Raw genomic sequence first — 21,607 nt, forward strand, 5'->3', positions numbered from 1 at the left:
AGTGGAATAGTATTTTTCACCTTTGGCATTTCTGAAGGGGAGAAGTATGTCTAGAAACACCGAGAAAGTGGTAATAATCCCAGACCAGATATTACTGGGGGGGCGGAGGGGGGCACTTCATTGAGTCACTAAGCCTTCTGTGCAAAATGCCATCATCCCCACCCCCCGCCTACCCACTACCTAGTTAAGTATAAAGAACAAGGTCAATTTCACATTTGTCTGGTATTTTATACTCATCCAAGTATATATCTATACTTTGCATCCTCCTAACGCCCCTCGGGCAATATGCAGAGCAGGGAATTCTTATTCACATGTGACAAATTAGGAAAGTAAGGCACAGAGCTTGGCCAGCCAAGGGCACATCATAATCTGCCAGAACAGGAGGGCCGCACGCGTCCGTGACCTATCTCTACGTCCAGGGCACCACGCCGCTGGCAGGTGAGAGCCATCCGAGCGCCGGTACAAGCAGCTCCACGTGGCTCTCTTGCTGAGGTTTCATTTCAGGGCGCTAACACTACCACCGATGTGATATACACACGTGTCTAGTACGGAATGAAGCCCCCGTAAGTCCGGTTGAATGATTGATATTCCCGTTATTTTCATTTGCTGGCTTATTTCCTTCTTCGGGGGGTTGCTCACTCTGAGAAATAGCTGTGCCCTGGCCAGGCTGCGTTCTGGCGCAGGCGCACTAGGAGAGCGCACAGACCCCTGTCAGGGGCTCATTGTTTGTCACTGTGGGTTTCATTCTCCTGCCCTCCGTCCTTTCTCCCCTTGTGTCCTTTCTCGGGCTCCTTCCGCCCTGCTCACTCCTCCATTCTCAGAAACCTGGAAGGTAAGTGCAGTCACATGATGATTCATAGTATTTTAATTCCTGTTTTGATATATCTCCTTTTCCCCTCCTAAAATGTAAAGCAATCTGGCTTCTTATTCAAGTTGATTGGACAATCACTGTTTTGATTTTCAGACGTAACGCCAGAATCTCAAACTGACTATAGCTTTCAGGGATCTCAGTGCTAATAAGCTAAAACATTATATGCTAAGCAGGATACCAGACTCTGTGGACAAAAACGGAGCTTAGTCAGCAATGTCCACTTAAAGATTCCAGTTAGGGGCAGACAAGTCCCACAGAGCGGGAGGCAGGGTAAAGGTACACGTTGGTGTCCTTGCAGGCAGTTAATGAAGATGCTTTCGCTCTCGAAGCTGGGGAATCCTAAGAGAAAGAACCAAGTTTTCTTAGCGGGGGAAGGGGGGGAGGGGGGTGCGGTCTCTGAACAGAGGTGGAGATGTGTCAGTCAAATGCATGCTATAACGTCTCTCCCTCCACACCATACCTGGGCTGACCTGACAGACTGCATGAGTCCAAACTGCCTATCAATAGGGTCAAGGCAAGTGAGTGCTTCCCATGCTGAAGGCTCAGTGGGGCACAGAATGTAATCTTTGGGAAGAAGAAAAAGGCTGAGCAAACCGCAAACTAGCTGGTGCAGGACTGAGCTGCTGTTTTCCAGCCGGGGATGTATTTGTGTTCCAGATAGTACCATCTGGCCAGGAAACAAGGAAGGTTCAAGTGGTGTATGTTCTTCGTTTCCTTCTCAATGACGGACGGGGATTATAATCCATTTAAGAGTTCACAGCAGAATGCATCAAGTGAGCCTGCTAGGGAGAAAGAATCTTTAAGAGAGTGTTAATTTAAAACACTTGTAGAATCACAGGTCCAGGAATGTCTGGGTTTGGAGGGGCTTGGAGACCATTTAGACCGGTTCTTAGCCATCTTGGATTTCAAATCTTCATGAGAAGCTATGGAAAAAGATGGCTCTTCTAATAACAGCAAAAATACACATATACACAGAATTCACACACCATTTTAGAGCCTGCTGGCTAGCTGCCTATTTTTATAAATAAAGTTTTATTGGAACACAGCCTTGCCAATTCGTTTGTATATTGTCTATGGCTGTCTTTGCGCTACAGCAGTAGAGATGAGTGTTTGCGACAGACACCAGATGGTCTGCAAAGCCTAAAATAGTTACTATCTGGTCCTTTAAGGGAAAAAAGTGCTGACTCCTCTTCTAGAGGGTACAAGGGCTCCGCAGTCTATTTTTAGCTACCCAGAGGTCTATAGACCCCAGATTAAGAACCTTTAAATCTCAGCCCTATCACTTTATGTAAATACAGGCTTATCTTAGATCCACACATCTGGTCCATTGTTCCTTGATCCTCCGCCATATTGTAAATCCTTTATGGCAAGCAGCGTAGCTTTGCAGTTAAGCGCACATCCTCTGGGGTTAAATAGATTCGTGTTTTAATCCAGACTTTGGTCCTCACAGTTAAACAGCCCCACAGCCTGCTTCATCATCTGAGAAATGAGTTAAAGGTAGCTACTTTATAAGATTGTTGTGAGACATGAATGTAGATAAAAAAAACCTTAGCAGAGTGCTGGACACACAGTAAGTGCTTAATAAATGATAATAGCGATGATGAAAGAGAGAGGGAGGAAGAGGATAAGTAGGTACTCCTGGTGCCCCTAGGCTCATCTGAGAGCCAGTTTCATCTGCATTTATAAAGGACATTTGGGAGAGCTGATGGTAAGGCGAGCATGGATGGTGACAGGAGACATGATGTAGCACAGAAGCATAAAAGCGTCAAAACTTTCTTCAAACCTTCATGTGACAGAAGGATGGTGTGTAACTGAGGCCAGCTATGGGCCACTTTCTCTTGTTCTGCTCCAGTGGGTAAGCAGACACCTGTTGCATGAGGAAAAAGTGTTTTGTTCAGATGCGGTCCTTGAAAAGAAACAAAGATAGGTCATTACCAGGAGTAGGGCAGGTGCGAAATGTGGGAGCGTTCTCTGCAATGAACAGCGTCTTGTCCTTCGCAAGTATGTATGCTGCATGCAAAGAATGGCATGCTTGGGAGTGGATTCTGCTGAAGATTATTTCCTCTGAAACACTGGGAAAACCGGGAGTGAGTTCTTTCACATTCTTAACATGTTTGGGAAAGTATGCAGATTCATTTCCTGTCCCTGACCTTCACTTAGAAATGAAGCTCAACTCCCGGTACGTTCCATGACATCTCAAATCTGCCTCTTGCTAGCTGTGTCATCTTGGACCCATTTCTCATGCATCTAAGCCTCAGGATGTTCATTGGCAAAATGGAAATATTAATTTTACCTACCTGAAGGTTTTTCTGAGGGTTATAGACTATTCATGTAAAGGGATTAGAATATGCTCTGCACATAGAAAATGCTCGATAAATTTTAGCTCTTAGTATTACGATTATCGTTAGTGAAATACGACATAGAAAGACTATCCTCTCTCATAACCACCACTGCAGGTATAGGTTGTATAGATGATTTAGATCCGGCTACGAAGCCAGGTTGGCATTTATAAAAGCTCACCAGCGACTGTGTTTAAGTTGCCACTGTAAGTGGGGGCACAGAGTCATCTTAGTTCAGAAATTTTTATTGACTCTGGAGTGAATGAATGACTAAATGCTACTACAGCTTATTCCTATGCTCATTAACATACACAGCACCCTGTTTTCCTTGAGCCAATCTAATCTTCCCACCCTGGTACTACCTATCACATGTGTCCTTAACTCATCCATTTGCCACACAGACCACAAGAGCCACAAAAGTGGAGTCTGACATACAAGAAGGACACAGCAGGGCACCTGGGTGGCTCAGTCATTAAGCGTCCAATTCTTGATACCAACTAAGGTCATGATCTCATGGTTCATGGGTTTGAGCCCCACATCAGGCTCTGTGCTGATGAAGAAACTTGGGATTCTCTCTGTACTTCTCTCTCTTCCCCTGCCCCCGGTTCAGTCTCTCTCTCTCTCTTTCTCAAAAATAAATAAATATTCATTAAAAAGAAAAGAAGTACACAGTAAAAATCTGTTGATCCAGTGAACGAATGAATTCAACTAATTAGCATTTCTTCCTCAGTAAGTGCCAAAGGAAAACATTGGTGATCCACAGTTATCCCATAGAACAAAAAGGTTCCAGCCTTATCCTCAATAGGGAAGATAATTACAACAGTACCTCCATTCCCCTTATATCACTTCTCTTCACAGTCAAAAGGTGCTCAAAGAAATTTCCTACTTCATGCTGCCTGCCAGTATTAGGCAAGTCCTTATTTAGTGGGAAAATGTGGGAGAGCTGCCTAATAAACATTTGAAACTGCCTAATAAACACTTGTACTTCATTTCTCATCATTTTGCCTACTATTTGAAGGTTTCTGCCTCTGAAGTCAAAAATGTGAGCAAAGTAATGATCCAGATTATGGAAGCCTGCTGAGTCTGTTTTATGATATCCTACCCAAGAAGCTGGAGACATATATATTGGAATTTATTAAAACTACAGATAATTGAATTACCTGGAAAGGGAGAATATGTCCATTTCAATTTAAATAACTACCAACCCCAAATCCCTCTTTTTGCACCAACTTCTACATTGTTGTCTTTCCAGGAGGCTTGGTTCTCTTTTTCCAGATCTCTTTTTTTTCTTTCTTTGTGTGCGCATGTGTGTGTGTGCCTATACAGAGCATATTATGGTATATGGTATGTATACTGTGTTAAAGTTGAATAAATCTTACAAAGCTTTGGAATTGGGATTTCATTAGAATATAGTAACCTCCATGGGGACAAATATTTTTGTCTTTTTCCTTCACTCTGAAATCCCCAGTATCCAGAATCCTACCTGGCACATACCGAATGACTAGTTCTAGAACATTCAGACCATCAGCAATTAAGCTATATTATATACTTAACACATGGAACAAAAGACATAGAAAAGTAACAATTTTTAAACTCTGACAAGGTACAAATAATGAGAATGAAAAAACTTTGACTCTTATTTATGGATAGGTAAGCAAGTCCTGTAACCAGGGGGATCACGTCTAAAGTTTCTAAAATGTTTCCCCAGGACCTAGCACACAGTAGGTCACATCGTGTACGCTGCATACGTTTTTGTTGAATAATTCAGTGATTAAAAGAAGAAAGTGTGTAAGTGAGAATGACCACTCCATTCTTCTAAGAAACCCAGGAGAAACTATTCTAGAAATACACTTAACAATGGCCTGTGTAGTTGGTGCATTTGTGTGAGGACACTGTGTGCCAGAGCAGGAGAAGTGATACTTTCCCCGTGCAAACAATCAGCAAAGCACCTGTGGCTGTGATTCCTGCCATCGTGGTTGGCTACTTACCAACAACGTGTAATGAAGGTTCATTGGCTTACATTTTCATTTCCTTGGGATCCTTTTATGATAACTGACTGAAACGTGGCAAGAGTTATATCTATTGTACTACTCGCTTCTATAAGACAGTCACCAACCTCAAAGTCACACAATGTACTTTAACCATTACAATAGACCATGTTTATTTACCTTGTGGAAAACAATCGAACTATTTGCCACAAACCAAAGATTGTTGGAAAACAAAATGTTAATGATACAGAGACCATTGCAGAGAAAAAAAATTGGCAAGTGTCAGTCAATTGAGAAAAGTCACCATCCTGGATGAATACCACTCTGACAAATTAGCTCTATGTCATAGAGAAGACCTAACAGAATGTGCCTGTAATGAGAAAATCCATTCGTTCAATAGCCAATGTATTAATAGTGGCAATAATAAAAACTTCATAATTATTTTAATAGATGCTGAAAAATTATGCCATAAACTTAACACTTATTACTGGTAAAGCCTTATGGTAAACTCAGAAAAAGGGTCATGCTATCTTGAAGCAATAAAGATTTTTTTTAAAGTTTTTTTTAATACTTTTTTTTTTAAGAGAGAGAGACACAGCATGAGCAGGGGAGGGTCAGAGAGAGGGAGACACAGAATCTGAAGACAGGCTCCAGGTTCTTAGCTAGCTGTCAGCACAGAGCCTGATGCAGGGCTCGAACCCACGAACTGTGAGATCATGACCTGAGCTGAAGTCAGACGCTTAACCGACTGAGCCACCCAGGTGCCCCAAGACTATTTTAAAACCATACCATATAACACCCATGGTTCGTCTCCAGTATTAACAGGTAAAAATAACCAATAATTTATGAGCAAGAAGGTCATAAATGTAGGGCTTATCAGCTATTATTAAGATATAGTGTAAAAGTAGATAAATAAGGAAATTTACCATTGGTTGTAGAAATGACACAAATAAATGGCATTAATGGCTATAGAGCACTCAATGTAATAAAGGAAGCATTCAAATCCAATGAGAAAGGAGGGTGATTTAACAAATGATTTGAGGGAAATTGGCTAGCTATTTGGTAGAAAGAAACAAGCAAGAAAGGAAAAAAGAAAGAAAAAGAAAAACACAGAGAGGGGGAGGAAGAAAGGGAAAAAAGAAGCAAGCATTACAATAATTTCCAGATAGATTAAATGAGTAAATATAAACAAATATGCATCCTCCTTTAAAAAAAGGAGGAAAATATAAATATTTTAAACTCTCAGAAAAAAAGACTAAAAGTTTACAGACCATTTAATAAAAGAATACTTAAAACGATTTCAAGTAAAAGTATAATATCTTTAATATAAGGGAAATTTCTTACCAAAACTTAAATTTTTGGTATTTTCTTTGTTTTTTTAAGAAATACAAATTAAACAGAAGTCCCATCTCTCTGTTCCTACCTAGTACCTCCTATCTGTCATGAAGAAACTATTCCCGGGGCACTTGGGTGGCTGTCGGTTAAGGGTCCGACTTCAGCTCAGGTCATTGTCTTGCAGTTCATGGGTTCGAGCCCTGTGTCGAGCTCTGTGCTGACAGCGAGCTCAGAGCCTGGAGCCTGTCTTCAGATTCTGTCTCTCCCTCTCTGACCCTCCCTTGCTCATGCTGTCTCTCTCTCTCTCCCTCTCTTTCAAAAATAAATTAAAACATTAAAAATTCTTCTAAGGAAACAATTCCCATAATTTAAAATTTTTATTGTTTATAATTTGTTTGGTTTTTAAAATTAACATTCCTATATATTTATATTTTGTCTTTATGTATTCATAAAAATCTGGTAATGTTCCCTTAGTTTTTAAATTACAGCGTATTGTATATAGTCCTTTAGAACCTCGTCCCCCTTCTGTGTTATATTTTTAATATTTTTTATGTTGTTTATGCATACATTTCTTTCATCCACTTTTACTTTATTTTTTTAATATATTTTATGAATATATGAATTTGTTTCCCTATTTCCCTACAGATGGACACTGAGTTGCTTTAAATTTGTTCTATTACAGGGGCACCTGGGTGGCTCAACTGGTTAAGTGTCTGACCTTGGTTCAGGTCATGACTCGCAGTCCATGAGTTGGTCCATGAGTTCCAGCCCCACGTTGGGCTCTGTGCTGAGAGCTCAGAGCCTGGAATCTGCTTCAGACTCAGTGTCTCCCTTGCTCTCCACCATGCCCCACTCACTCTCTGTCTCTCAAAAATAAATAAACATTAAAGAAAATTTTTAAATAAATTTGCGCTATTGCAAACATTGTAATAAATATCTTTGCATGTGTCTTTTGTATAGCATAAACATTTTTTTACAAGACATAATGTTAAACTGTATTTAAACTGAGTTGTGAGTTCAAGGGAATACATTGCATTTTTCTGTAATCTCTTGGAAATAATAATTTGCAGATTAATAAAGGAGAAACATTATGTGGAGTACCTTAAAGCCAATTGATGAAATGTTCCCATAATGAACATAGGTTCATTGCATTCAACCGCACCCGCAGCTTGGGAGTGAGATTGGAAAACCTACTTGGTGGTAGATCCTCAAGGCTGTAGTCAGACCACTTCTAGAGCCAGAACTCTGCCCACCCATGTGCCCTGGAAGCAAAGAGAGCCCTTAAGCGTAGGCAGGGAGCTGTCAGGGCATTGCGGTGATGTTGAATTAGAGACGATTCCTCTAATTTCCCAGCACCAAGAGCTGGCTTGATTCTAGAAAGCCCGGAGCGCAACCTTTGCAACTCCCACTGAATGAGATTGAATTTCCCAGTTAGCTGCTGGAAATGAGGGCAAGCTGTCACCTTTTATTTGATTAAAAAAGAAAAGAAGCACAATGAAATCCCACTTCACAATCTCTAGATGGCTATTATCAACAACAAACAAACAAAAGCAAACATAACAGAAACAGACAGGTGTTGCTGAGGATGTGGAGAAATCGGAACCCTCCTGCTCTCCTCATGGGAATGTAAAATGGCGGAGTCACTGTGGGGATCAGCATGGCGGTTCCTCAAAAAAGTCAACATAGAATTTTACCACATGTCCCAGCAGTCCATCTTCCGAGCACATACCGAGAAGTGAAAGCGGGGACTGGAATAGACAGGCCCACACTCAAGTTCATAGTACCCTTAGTCACAGTAGCCCAAAGGTGGGAACAACTTGCTTCCATCAAGGTGAAAGCATAAACAATCCATGGTGTATTCATACAATGGGATATCACAGAGCCTCAGGGGAAGGAAACGCTGGCCGACACTTACAACATGGATGAGAACTTGAAGATATTATGCTAAGTGACTTAAGACAGTCGTGAAATATACAGGATCCCACTTAGATGAGGTACCTAGAGGAGTCAAATCCACAGAGACACACAACAGAAGGACGGTTGCCCGGCCCTGGGAGGAAGAAGGAACGTGGGCTGAGGTTGAACAGTACGGAGGCTTCTAGGGAAGATGGAAAAGTGTGCAAGATGGTTGTCAGTGACGGGTTACAGTCCAACCTGAGCTGCTGAATGCCACAGAACCGTACTCTTAAAAACTGTAACTTTTATGGTGTGTATATTTTATCACGATTTTTAAAAAAGGAAAGAAAACAATTGATATTTCTTATAAAAGGGAGAAGGACGTTTACAAATCTATGAGAGTGATGCCGTTGCTCTACAGCAGAAAAATAGATACATTATATTTCTTTTCCACTTAATATTCGATTTAACAGAAATGGCAAAAAAGAGGAACAAAAGACACACACATATAAATATATATAAATATGTTTTGCCTACTAAGTAATCAAAATGCAGACACATGTATGTATACATATATATTACATGTGTGTAAATATATACTTTATTTGCAAATACATATACACATATATATAAAATCATGTTCTGCTTCATAGGTAAACAAAAGTGTGCAGGTTAAAAACCACAGTGAAATGCAAAGTGGCATCTTTTAAAAAATTACTGAATTCTAAAAGGAGATCAAAACTGACAGAAGTTAAAATAGTCACAGCCTCAGCACAGTAAGCTGGCAGGATGTATCAAATGTGGTTTCTTAAGCATGTTTTTTGACTCAGTAATCATACTTCTAAGAATCTGGCTTAAAGGAATAATCAAGGATGTAGAAAATGATTTATTTGTAATATGTGTATTTCCAGCCTTGGTTATAATCATGAAAAACTGGAAACAACCTAAGTAAACACTGATAGGAAGTGGCTGAGTAAGTTCCAATAGAGCAAAACAGTGGTATTTAATGCATTTTCACTTGAAAATGGGCCTATTCTGGAATAATTCTTATGATATATTGCTAAAAGAGAAAGGCCAAAATAGGTAACACTCAGATGAGAAGATATTATGATCTTCATTCTTTTATATATATATTTTTTAATGCTTATTTTTGAGAGAGAGAAAGAGAGAGAGAGAGAGAGAGACAGAGAGCATGAGCAGGGGAGGGGCAGAGACAGAAGGAGACATAGACTCTGAAGCAGGCTCCAGGCTCCCAGCTGTCAGCATGGAGCCCAACACGGGGCTCAAACCCACAAACGGTGAGATCACAACCTGAGCCAAAGTTGGATGCTTTACCGACTGAACCACCCAGGAACCCCATCATCTTCATTTTTTAAAAACATAAGGTGTGTTTAATGTGTATTTCCATGTAGACATATACAAAGACTAAAGGAAATCTGAAATATTAAGGTACTCACGATGGTGGGATTTTGAGTGATTTTTCCACTTTTTCTGTATTTTTCTCTATTTTATACTTTCTCTATAGATTTATGAAGAGCCAACAGGCAGCCAGTTAGCTTTGTTTGAAGGTGCTTCAGAGGCAGAACGAGGACCAGGAGCAGCCAATGAGCACGTGGAGCTGAATAATATCAGAAAGGAACTTCCACTCAGCAGAAATTTCCAGTGTGGAGCGGATCTCTGGGGGCTTCCCTCTGCCTTCCTGAGGAGTGTTCCAGCAGAGGCTGGAAGACCACTAACTAGAGATTCTGCAGTGGTAATAGGTCATGAGAACAGCACTGCCCAGCCCCAGCTGACACCAGGCCATCTGGGGGCGAGGTCCGTGGTAGAAATCGGATTCCTGGGGCACCAATCTCCATCCATCTGAATTGGAGCTCTAGGATTGAGCTCTGCAAATTTGCATTTGCCTTTGCATTCAAAGGCAGTCAGATAATTTTTGTACTTGAGAATCCCCAGATTATAAGATTTAAGGCTGCTTCTACTGTGGAATCTCAAAGCAATTCTGAGGCTCAAAAGTCTAGAGATCCTCTGACCGTTTGCATTATAAAATCCAAGACACTAATGCAGATACAATGGGGGGCTGTGTTGGAGGGGGCTGGTGCGGAGGCGGGGTCACTTGGAGACCAGCATCACTCACTCTTCAGTTATTTGGAGTTTAGCCTCGGTCTAGGGGCCCCCGCACTTTAACCTGCATGAGAGAATGTTCCTGTTCTTAGAAAATACATACTGAATATTTAGCAGTAACGAGGCATTTTGTCCACCATGAACTCTCAGATGATTCAGAAGAAAAAAATACTTGATAAGCAGATAGATGATAGATACATAGATAGATAGACAGGTTGATAGACCTAGATACATTGATACATGACGGAAAATTGATAGATGAAACTTGGCTACACGCGTGGATCAAAGGGAGAGTGAGAGAATACAAAAGTGGCGAAACTAGAAATTTAGGTGGGACATGAATGGAAATCTTTGTCCTATGTTTGCGTCGTTTCTGTAAGCTTGAAATTATAGTCAAGTAAAATGTGACCTCACAAAAAGAGAAGTAGAAGATGTACAAACACAGCGTCTTCTCTAGGACATGGGTCTAAACCACCAGGCCACGGCAGCTTTTCCATTCAGCCTATTCTGGGTCTATTCTGTACCAGCTCTCCATTCAAAGCACTTAAGATCGGGAATCAACACCGTTTCCTGCCCTCACTGTGGTCCTGTCTGAGCCAGGCTAACACAAAATGCAGATTTGGGGCCCAGAGATGGAATTAGAACCTCTGAGGAAGGGCCCAGGGACCCATACGTATCACAGGAAGGTTCCACATACAGTAGAAAGGCAGTGTTGCTTTACAAACTATTGGTTTTGTCTCAGAAGTGGTTTGTAACAGTAAGTTCATGAGCCAAAATGTGTTTTTTTTAATTAAGGTATCAGAAAGAGAAAAAAAGATCAAGAATGCTGACACATGGTGAAGAGTGGCCATTATTTCATAATGTGATGGCTTCAGGGCCCCGGTTCACCGGGTAAACCGGGTTTTGTGTAAGAAAGCACGGCCATAAAATATGGCCCATCAGATATATCCCGACCCTTGTCCTCTTTGCCCCTGTCCCCAACAGCTCTCTTTTTGTCCAGACGTGGAGGGGCTGAGGGGCCCGGACTCGTCAACAGCCCTGAGAAGGGGCAGGCTGTGGTGGGAGGGTGACTTCCCGGCCACACCCCAGCACTGTGCCCTGCCCCGTCTTGTGGCAGAGCCCAGAGCAGTCCTGTCCCACAGATGGCAGCGTCTCCAGCCCGTGTGCTGTCATTCCTGTGATAGACACGGCACCGCTCAGCATACGTCTGTCCCAGCACTCTGTGGAGCATTGGACAGAAAGGAACCGAATGTTTCCATTCGCTAGGATGCTTTTTGAGTGGAATGAGAACAGAGAGCCTAATGAGACCAATTTTCCGGGGCCTGGTGTTGGGTATTTGATTCAGGGCCCTTATGTCAGATCAAAATCAGATGCAAGCCCTGCTTGTCCGACCCAGAGGAGAGATAACGGCTGTCTGAAATCAGAATGAAACAGGATGGGGTGCAAAAACCCACAAGAAATGAGCTGAGAAATCCTCCCTGAGGCTCTGGGAACCCAAGAGCTTTCCAAGCTGACCAGAGGGGGGGGGGTTCCTGTGGTTGACTTGTGCGCTGCACGGAAGACCTGCTGTCACTAAGAAGAGGCGTCCAAAGACTAGCTGAGCATCAGTGGCCACTGGGTCACGTCAGGGCAGCGGTGGGGGAGTCACGAACCGGGTAGGAAGCAGAGATGGGCTTGGGAGCCCTGAGAAGTACTTTCCTCTCCATCTCATGGCAAAACGAGTGTCTCCTAGAGAACGGAAAATGGAAATACTCAAAGAAAAACTGTCAACCTCACCAAGATGATTCTTTTCCTGACCCAAGTCTGGGAAATGCAACCGGCGAACCCCCAGAAATGAATTTGCTCATCCGAAGAAGGTGGAATGAGAGACTCTCCGATTTACTCAGTGACAATACGCAGCGCAGAAAGCCAGCCCTTCTCCACCTCAAACCAAAGCACTGAAATTCTTGATTTGGCGCAGTTGTGGTAGAAATGCCTTCTATCAAAGGCAGGCTCCAATACCGCAAGCCAGAGATAAATAACAGAGGAAATCGTTGAGACCATGACCTCTTGGTGACCTCTTAGAGCTGAATCTTTGCTAGACCTCAGAATATCAAACAGGCCACCAGCCCGCCAAGAGCAGTTTGTGTGTGAGCGGCCTGGCCACCTCAGCATACAGAAGCCTGGCTCTCTAGAAGCTTGAGAAGAGACATTCCAAAGGAATTTCTTGTTTGATTCCTTGAAGTAAGGATTTGATGTTTAGGTGGAGAAACCCTTCTGGGAAATGAGCTCATTCCTGGGGTTCCACTGGGGTCATCCAGAAAGGTGTTTGCTTAGGATTTGGGATGGCTGTTCAGTGGTGAGACATTAGTATTTGAAAAATGTGGTCTCTCGCCCACTAGCAAAAAATGAACCAGCAAGATGTCACAAGGGCCTCCCCACCCGTAGATTTGGGTGGTGGATTCAATCAGCAAACATTCTGGGGTGTCTTCTGTAGGACCGTCATTGCACGGACGCCTCAGAGGATGCTGGGCAGAACTAGACTCCTGGGAGACCATGGGGAAGCACCGAGCAGATCAGTGCATGGGGTCCCCTCTCAAGACAGTGTCACAGCACTCAGGGGAGAGACTCGTGGTCCCCACTTCCAGTTTAGGAACCCCTGAGGCCCAAGGTAGCAAGTGAGGTTGAAGGATACCAGTATCTGAAAAACAAGGCTTGGCCTCTAAATGGCCCTCAAAGTGCCTGCGGAAAAGTCCGCTAAATCCTCAGAACCAAGGTATGGGGGCGGGGGCAGACAACAAAACAGGACCCTCAGTGGGATAGAAAGGAGACCCTGACCACAGGAGAGGTCAGATGGATCTATTTTGCATCTGTTAGTGGTGGACTCACCAAAGAGTACAAAGGTCGAGAAACATTCTATATGTAGAAACAGACATCATTGTTGACGAGACGAGAGTGGCCATTTTTAGATTCTGGGGTTCCTCTCAGGGTCCCTAAAAGGACAGTGAAAACCACCACAAATAAGGGGTCTTCTCAGGACCTCGCAGCCTGGTTCTGGAACTCTGTGACTGTTGGGAGCACCCTTCAGACATTTGTGGCTTCCGTCCTTGGCCCCCTGTGGGACAGTCATCCAAACAGTGTATCTGACCCTGTGAGCCCCCTGTCCCAGCTCATCCTCCCTTTAGGAGTGAGCTAGGCCAGGCCCTGGTTTAAGGTGGAACGAGAATGATAACTCAAGGGGTGCCTGGGTGACCCAGTCAGTTAAGAGAATGACAACTCAGACTTGGCCAGTGTCACCGTCCTTTTGGTTTTCTGCCACAGCATCCAAAAAGCAGTGCAAAAATAGGAAATTGAGGAAGAAAAAAGAAAAAAGAACCAATAAAATGCTTTCAAGCATAGGACCTTAGTTCAGTAGACTAATCCTATTTACATACAGAGAATCTGTTCCCAGGAATCCTATCATAAATACTTCTTTATTCAGAGAATTGTCGATTCTAACCATTGTGAATGCCAAACTAGAGTCGTGGGCATGAAAACATTTATGCAATCTCACAGTTACCAAATATTATTTAAAGTGCCCAAAGAAGCCTGATATATTTGATTCACCTGGAGTTTGCATTATATTGCTTTTTCTCCAAAGAGGATATTGCCTTCCTGAATTTCACTAATCTTTTATTGTAGACTCCAACAATTCGCAGACTCCAGTGAACATTTGTCAGTTATCTCCCTGACATGTACTCTCTTTCCTTCCAAAGACTTTGCTTGGATTCCCTTGCTTTTCATATCCCAAGTCTGCATAATCTGGAGTGGTCTGTGTGCTACGCCCCGGATGGAGAAAGGATATCCCCTAGAATCAGTAAATTCTTGTTTGGCTTAGGCCAACCTGATCTCTCTCATTTAAGTCACTTGTAGCAGAGAGAGTTCTAATTTATGCAATGATTATGGAGCTATTCCTAGAAAGGAAGACTTTTTACTGCTTCTGATTTCTATAGGTTTAGGCAACTGACAATACTGTAGTAATAGTAGTGGTCCCCATAGGCACTCTACCTACAGCTTTACACAGTCCTCTCATTGGTACTTTTATCTCCATTTTACAGATAAGAAAACTGAGGTGACAAAATGTCTTACTAGCTTGAAAGTGGCAGATATGGAATTTAAGCCCCAGGGGACCGAATGCCATAGTCATGCCCAGTTATTATGTGGTAGGCACTGTGTAGTTGCTAAGAACAAAGTGCTTTTTTTCCTCAATCAGATGTCATAGGGGAGGGCATCTGGAAATGTATGGAAGGTTTTCTGTTTGTGAAGGGGACTGGTTGGTGGGGATGCACCTGGAATTTAGTGGACACAGGCCACGGATATTCAATGGGTCTGAAAGGTAGAAGACTGTCCCACCCAACAAAGGATTGTCCCATCTAGGTGCCAGTAGCAGCACTGCTGAGAAACCCACAAGGGCAAAGTTAGATATTGAAATAATCCAACCCAGAACTGGTGGCAGACATGAGAAGAGATATAATGAATGTTGCTTTGATAGAGAAATAAAAATAAAGTTTAAAAGCCTATGAAAAGCACTTGCTAAAACATGGCGTCATCCCTAATGCATCCCACTGCCAACCCTTCACAGAACCTTTTCTGTTTACAAGCACATCTTACAGCAAAGTTTCCCCTATGATTGTGAGCTCATAGAATTTACTGTCCTTCCCAAGATATTTAAGATACAAGTTTCTTTGAGAATAGCCCAGCCACGGCCACTCTCATCCTTTCCAGGTGTGGCCTTGAGCCCTTTGTGAGGTTCCTGGATCATGCATGCCCTTCCCAGTCTGCACATCCAGATCATCTATCTCCCTTTCCTTCTTCTTTTTTTAAACGTTCATTTATTTTGAGATAGACAGAGCACAAGTGGGGAAGGGCAGAGAGACAGAGAGAGGGAGAATCCCAAACAGGCTCCACACTCAAGCACAGAGCCTGACGTGGGGCTTGATCTCACAAACCATGAGATCGTGATCTGAGCGGAAATCGAGAGTCAGACCCTTAACTGACTGAGTCACCCAGGTGCCCCTATTTCCTTTGCTTCCCCATTTCTTCTCATACTTCCTTTCCATTATTGGTCATCTTTTTTTTTTTTTGGAAAAGACTTTATAGTTTTAATTAATTAATTAAAAACTTTTATTTATTTAAACCCAGGTTAGTTAACATACAGTGTAGTATTGGTTTCCAGAGTAGCACTCAGTGATTCATCACTCGCATATGACACCCAGTGTTCATCCCAATAAGTGCCCTCCTTAAAGCTCACCCCCCACTGAGCCCATCCCCTACCCACCTCCCCTCTAGCAACCCTCAGTATGTTCTCTGTATTTAAGAGTCTCTTATGGTTTGCCTCCCTCTCTGTTTTTATCTTGTTTTTCCTTCCCTTCCTCTAGGTTCATCTTTTGTGTTTCTTAAATGGCATATATGAGTAAAATCATATGATATTTGTCCTTCTCTGTTTTGCTTACCATAATACATTCTAGTTATATCTATGTTTTTGGAAATAGCAAGATTTCATACTTTTTGATCTCCAAGTAGTATTGCATTGTGTGTGTATATATGTATATATACATACCATATCTCCTTAATCCATTCATCAGTCAATGGACATTTGGGCTTTTTCCATAATTTGGCTATTGTTGACAGTGCTGCTATAAACATTGGGGTGCATGTGCCCCTTAGAATCAGCGTTTTTGTATCCTTTGGATAAATACCTAGCAGTGCAATTGCTGAGTCATAAAGTGGTTCTTTTTTTTAATATTTTGAGGAACCTCCATACTGTTCTCCAGAGTGGCTGCACCAGTTTTCATTCCCACCAACAGTGAACAAGGGTTCTCCTTTCTCTGCATCCTAACCAACATCTGTTGTTTCCTGAGTTGTTAATCTTAACCCTCTGACAGATGTGCGGTGGTATTTCATCACGGTTCTGATTTGTATTTTCCTGATGATGAGTGATATTGAACATCTTTTCAAGTATTTGTTGGCCACCTGGATGTCTTCTTTGGAAAAGTATCTATTCTTTTCTTCTACCCATTTCTTTACTGGATTATTGTTTTTGGGGGGGGTTGAGTTTGATAAGTTCTTTATAGATTTTGGATACTAACCCTTTATCTGATATGTCATTTGCAAATATCTTCTCCCATTCTGTTAGTTGCCTTTTAGTTTTGCTGATTGTTTCCTTCACTGTGCAGAAGCTTTTTATCTTGCCGAGGTCCCAATAGTTCATTTTTGCTTTTCTTTTCCTCATCTCCAGAGACATGTCTAGTAAGAAATTGCTGCAGCTGAGGTCCAAGAGGTTGCTGCCTGTTTTCTCCTGTAAGATTTTTGATGGTTTTCTGTCTCACAGTTAGGTCTTTCATCCATTTTTAATTGATTTTTTTGTGTATGGTGTCAGCTTTTTAAAAATGTACTCCAACCTAAAATGTGAAGGTCTGATTGTATTGCTCAAATTTCTACAGTTTGTAGGTTATATGCTCCTCCTACTTAGGATTAGAGTAGATGTTGCTAGTGTTTTCCTCCAAGAACTCACCCACTGCACCCAACACAGCATTGCTTCTAGGGTGCTTCTTAGGTTTGCAGCAACGTATCCTCAAATATCTGCCAAACTGCTGGGGTTTTCACTCTGGGAGATTTGTAATTCATTATAAATAGAATTTGCAGTGGATCGGTTGGGCGGTCTGAAAAGTGGGCACTGAACTCAGTTTAGATGTAGAAGGGAAAATAGCTGTGCATGATCAAGAGCACAGGGAGCAGATGCGGGCGTGGAGAGCTGCCACACAGTGACGCACAGCTTGTATCTCTGAAAGAAGAGAAGGAGAAGGAGAAGGAGGATGAGATCCAAAGATCCAGAACAATGAAACCTTGAGATTGTGTCAGGCTGGCCATTTGAGCACCAGAGCGAAGATCACCCAAGTGAGGAAGAAATGACTCAGGCAGAAACGGTCCAGCTCGTGCGCCCCCAGTCTTCCCAGGGCGGCCACTGGCCAACTACCTTCCTCAAGCAGCACATGGGCATGTATGGTTGTGGGCATTCTTAAAGTGGAAGTCATTTGTCATGGAGTTGCACGTGTGTGTTTAAAAGAAACAGGATTGCTTTCGAAGTTGGGGTCTGAACTGTGGTGTGATGAAACCACGATGAGACCAGAATAGCATCTTCCTGTCTGGGAGATCAAGCCTCACCCCCAGCTTCTAGACTGTTGGCCTGGTTGAAAGAGAATATATCAGCACTTTAAAAAGGAATGGAATTAGAAATGCCAAGAGTGCAAAGTATTCTGGGATGGCTGGGTGTCCAACATTCTGCATTAATCTTAGAGGGAGAAAAGTCCTCTGTTTGGCCAGAAATCAGGGGAGTTATTTTGAGAGTAGCCTCCTCTGTGACCCAGACATTACCATTTGAGGTCCAAAGCTCTGGAGGACACAAGCCTCAAGAGTGCTTTTCCACTGGCCTGTGTTTCTTCCTAGGACTTTGTGCATAAACCTGCTACAAATCCAACATTCACCTTCCAAGGGAGCCTTCATGGAAGCAGATCATTGTCATTAGAGAGGGTGAACTTCCCTGGGAAGTGACTTGCCTGCCTGTCCAAGGGCTCTCATGACCCACAGATACCTAGGTCTTCAGTCTGGTAAAAAAAAAAAAAAAGTAAATAAAATAATAATAATAATAATAATAATAATTTAAAAGCATTTTTAATTTACCTATACAAACCAGATTTTACCAACCCATCTTCTGGCAGTAGAGTAACCCATATAAGAAAGCCTCAGAAATGACCATAATTTCTATAATTTTCAGGACGTTTACTGTGTGAATTTTCCAGCACAAGCTGCCAGCCCCTGGGGAGATGAAGGGAAAGGGATTCAAATAACAGTAATGCATGATGCTTGTCTTAAAGGGATGACTGAAGAATCCCTCTCAGATCACCTGAACAAACCAAGACCCTCCTCTTTCTCAAAAGGGAAAGATCAACTAGTTATGATCGCTCATACTAACTGTGTGGGTCTGCACAATCCCATCTTAGAATGAGAACAGCCCTATCAAGAAGGTATTTTCATAATCCTTCTGGGAGACATGAAGACACCCAAGGCTCAAGGCGTTAAAGTTGTTTGCTTGAACTAACCCAGGCAGAAATGGCTGAGCTGAGGTCTGAACTCAGGCCATTCTGTCTCCAGAGCCAGAACCTACTCACACTCCCCTATCACCCAATCACTGTGATCCGGGCAGATCCAGTTTGGAGGGTGGTGGTGGTGGTGGTCCTGAAGCTTATACCTTTTGTGGGGGAAATCTCTCTTTAAAAAAAGAAAATGCAGGGGCGCCTGGGTGGCTCAGTCGGTTAAGCATCCGGCTTTGTCTCGTGGTTCGTGGGTTTGAGCCCTGTGTCAGACTGTGCTGACAGCTAGCTCAGAGCCTGGAGCCTGTCTTTGGATTCTGTGACCTCCTCTCTCTCTGACCCTCCCCTGATCACATTGTTTCTCTCTCTCTCTCTCTCTCTCTCTCTCTCTCTCTCTCTCTCTCTCTCTCAAAAATAAATAAAACATTAAAAATTTTTAAAAAGAAAATACATATGAAAATAAATGTAGAAGGGGTTCTCCCAAATGGGGAAGGCTGAAGCTTAAAGTCCATTAGCTTACCAGTAAATCCTATTTGATTGGGATAATTTTATTGCCAACAGTGTTAATAGAAAGAATAATAACTATTCTTCAAATCCAAATGTATGAAACCCTTGCTGATTTGGGATTTTAGAACTGACCTTGAAAAACAAAGGTGTTCTAGGCGGTTAGAGACGCCGGGTGTCCCCTCCCCCACTTCAACCGCCATGTGATTTTTCTGCATCTGACTCCTACCCCACCGGCTCAAATTCAAATTCTCTTCGTGTTCCTCAACCCAACTTCTTAATAATTATTATATTCATAGCTAACATTACCCTGTGCATCAGGCACTGCTCTAAGCTTTTAAGCTTTTTCACACTATTTTTTTGCTTTATTTATTTTTTTTAACTTATATCCAAGTCAGTTAGCATCTAGTGCAATAATGATTTCAGGAGTAGGTTCCAGTGATTCATCCCCTACATATAACAGCCAGTGCCCATCCCAACAAGTGTCCTTCCCAATGCCCACCACCCATTTCCCCACCCAACCCCCATCCACCCTCAGTTCTCTGTATCTAAGAGTCTCTTGTGTTTTGTCCTCCTCCCTGTTTTTATATTATTTTTGCTTTCCTTCCCTTATGTTCATCTGTTTTGCATCTTAAATTCCACATATGAGTGAAGATATCTGTCTTCCTCTGACTGACTTATTTCACTTAGCACAATATACTCTAGTTACATCCACATTGTTGCAAATGGGGAGATTTCATTCTTTTTGATTGCTGCATAATATCCATTGTGTATATATACCTTCTTTATCCATTCATCTGTCGATGGACATTTGTGCTCTTTCCATAATTTGGTTATTGTTGATAGTGCTGCTATAAACATTGGGTGCATGTGCCCCTTTGAATAAGCATTTTTAATCCTTTGGATAAATATCTAGTAGTACAATTGCTGGGTTCTAGTGTAGTTCTATTTTTAATTTTGTGAGGAATTTCCACACTGTTTTCCAAAGTGGCTGCACCAGTTTGCATTCCCACAAACAGTGCAAAGGGGTTCCCCTTCATCCACACCCTCAAAACATCTGTTGTTAGGCCTGAGTTGTTAATTTTAGCCATTCTGACAGGTTCTCGCTGCCTATTAAAAAACTTTGTATCATCATCTCTTCTCAGAGGAGGAAGCTGGGACCCTGAGAGATTAAACAGTTTGTCTCTGGAATGCGCACTCTTAACCAGTGCACCACAGACTTCAAGCAGCCTGGGCAAATCAGACATTAACACAAGAAAACTTCATATGGCCCAGAATAAAGTGCAATAATTGCAACATCTTGATAAAGTGTCAAGAATCAATGCTAGATGTTCTGTTAGGCACAGACTTAATCTTTGGGTCAGAATCCTTTTTTGGCCCCTGTGAATAGTGCACTAACAAATATGTAATTCAAGTCAAATCAGAAATTCTGAGATAGAGAAGACCATGAAACGTGTGATTTCATGATTGGAAATACATTCTCCCCCCATGGACTGCAGATTTTGAAGCCCAAAAGAATAAGCTCAGCTAGACCTAAATCTAAATGCTTCTCATAAATATTATACATTTTGTAGTTATTATTTAATTGCTTGGACCAGAAAGGTGTGCTGAAACCATGTGTGTGTGTGTGTGTGTGTGTGTGTGTGTGTGTGTGCGCGCGCGCGTGTACGCGCGTAAGATTATCTGGTCAATGGGCTTGTCAGTCTGCCTGGGGCTAGGGCACCTTGGAGAGTCATGTCCCTTGAACTTCAGTGTTTGAAAGAACTTCAAAATTTGCTCACTTCAAACCCTTCATTTACAGATGAGGGTTGTGGGACCCTGAGATACCAAAGGTCACAGAGCTAATGAGCATCCTTCATTTGACAAACTAATTGAACACAGATGGGATTCCGATTGAGGACTTTGCACAGCGCTGTGCTGCTCTGCAGCTGGGATAGACTGTGTGCACAGCACCAGTAATCCTGCAATTAAAAAAAAAAATTCTGCCAGGGTGCCTGGGTGGCTCAGTTGGTTAAGTGTCCAACTCCTGATTTCAGCTCAGGTCATGATCTCACAGTTTGTCAATTCAAGCCCCACACTGTGCTCTGTACTGACAGTGTGAAACCTGCTTGAGATCTCTCTCCCTCTCTCTCTCTGCCCCTCTCCTGCTTGTTCTCTATCTCTCTCTCAAAATAAATAAAAATAAACTTAAGAAAGAAATGCTGTCTATGGCATTCAAGGTCTCCATTGGTCTTGACTCTGCCTACTTACCTACCATCATCTCCCACGAATCCTCAATATGAACTTGTGTTCTCTAGGTTTCCCAGAAAATATTTACTAGACTCTCTTGTCATTGGGGTCTGCTGAAAGCCTCTTCCAGGTTGCAAACTGCCAACTCATTGTTTCCTCATGTGGTGGGAAGATGGGGGAGCTAACTCTCTGGACTCATATAAGGGCACTCTAATC

Source organism: Suricata suricatta, chromosome 2 (assembly GCF_006229205.1).
Source record: "Suricata suricatta isolate VVHF042 chromosome 2, meerkat_22Aug2017_6uvM2_HiC, whole genome shotgun sequence".
Taxonomy (NCBI): Eukaryota; Metazoa; Chordata; class Mammalia; order Carnivora; family Herpestidae; genus Suricata; species Suricata suricatta.